Genomic DNA, 2,041 nt, shown 5'->3' with positions numbered 1-2,041 from the left:
TATAGCTGGTACAACTCCAAGGTCTCCAATGAAGTTCTTTAGCCATATAGCCTCCTTTGCTGCCTCGCTTGCCGCTATATACTCTGATTCACAAGTTGAATCAGCCACTGTCTCCTGCTTGGAACTTTTCCAAGAAATTACTCCTCCATTTAAGGTAAAGACCCAGCCCGACTGAGAGCGGAAATTATCCCTATCAGTCTGGAAGCTAGCATCACTATACCCTACAACTCTCAAGTCATCACTCCCACCAAGGGTAAGGACCCAATCCTTAGTCCTCCGCAGGTACTTGAGAATATTCTTTACCGCTGTCCAGTGAGCCTTACCAGGGTTCCCCTGATACCTGCTAACCATGCTTAAAGCAAAGGCTACATCAGGACGAGTGCAGGTCATAGCATACATGATCGAGCCTACTGTAGAAGCATAAGGTACTCGACTCATTTCTGCTATCTCAACCTCTGTACTCGGGCTCTAAGTCTTACTCAGTCTAGCGTTACTCTGGATGGGTAACTCTCCTTTCTTGGAATCTTGCATGCTGAACCTCTTCAGCACCTTCTCCAAGTATGTACTCTGACTAAGCCCAATTAGTCTTTTACTCCGGTCTCTCAGAATCCTTATCCCTAGAATATAGGCAGCTTCTCCAAGGTCCTTCATAGCGAAACACTTCCCAAGCCAGGACTTAACTTCCTGCAAGGTTGGGATGTCATTTCCTATGAGTAGTATGTCATCCACATACAATACCAAAAAGCTAACTATACTCCCACTAGCCTTGACATATACACAAGATTCATCTTCACTCCTCGAAAAGCCAAACTCTTTGACTTTCTCATCAAAGCAAAGATTCCATCTGCGAGGTGCTTGCTTTAATCCATAGATGGATTTCTCAAGCTTACACACTCTATTAGGGTACTCTGTGCTGACAAAACCCTCTGACTGGTTCATGTAAACATCTTCAACCAATTTCCCATTGAGGAAAGCGGTTTTGACATCCATTTGCCATATTTCATAGTCATGAAATGCAGCTATGGCTAACAATACTCTAATAGACTTAATCTTGGCCACTGGTGAAAAGGTCTCATCATAATCAACTCCTGGAGTTTGAGAAAAACCCTTTGCAACCAGTCGTGCCTTATAAGTGTGTACATTACCATCCATGTCGGTCTTCTTCTTGAAGATCCACTTGCACGCAACTGTCTTACGACCTGGTACATTGTCAACCAAGTCCCAGACCTGATTGTCATACATGGACTGTATCTCGCTGTCCATTTCCTCTTTCCATTTAGCAGACTCAGGGCCTGCCATGGCTTCCGCATAGCTGTTAGGTTCATCCAGACTTACCAATGTCCCATCACTGATAAGTGTCTCACCTTCCGCAGTAATATGGAACCATAGTAATGCTCAGGTACATTCCTAACCCTTGTGGAACGCCTCAGAGGTACAATTGGAGGTATAATTGGATCACCAGGAGTCTCCTCCTCAAGTCGACTGCTAGGGTTTGAGGTCCCTTCACCACTTGACTCTTGAATTTCTTTAAGGTCAATTTGCCTCCCACTGTTTCCTTGGCCTATGAACTCTCTCTCTCGAAAGACAACCCTCCTTGCTACAAAGACCACATTCTCACTAGGTCTGTAGAAGAGGTAACCAAAGGATTTTTGTGGGTAACCGATGAAAATACACCTCTCACTTCGAGGTTCGAGCTTGTCGTGAGTCTCGCGTCTCATGAAAGCCTCGCAACCCCAAATCTTGATGTGGGCTAGACTAGGAACTTTTCCAGTCCACATCTCGTGAGGTGTTTTGGCAACCTTCTTTGTAGGGACCAGATTAAGGATATGGGCAGCAGTCTCTAAGGCATACCCCCAAAATGAGATTGGTAGCGAAGCTCGACTCATCATGGAACGAACCATGTCCAACAAGTTTCGATTACGCCTCTCATCCACACCATTCAACTGCGGTGTCCTGGTAGGTGTCAATTGCGAGACAATCCCACATTCCCTAAGATAGTCGAGGAACTCTGAACTAAGATACTCACCACCACGATCGGATC

This window comes from Lactuca virosa, chromosome 1, assembly GCF_052849685.1.
Source record: "Lactuca virosa cultivar CGN04683 chromosome 1, Lactuca_virosa_CGN04683_v6, whole genome shotgun sequence".
NCBI classification, from domain to species: Eukaryota; Viridiplantae; Streptophyta; class Magnoliopsida; order Asterales; family Asteraceae; genus Lactuca; species Lactuca virosa.
This window is presented reverse-complemented; position numbering follows the sequence as displayed.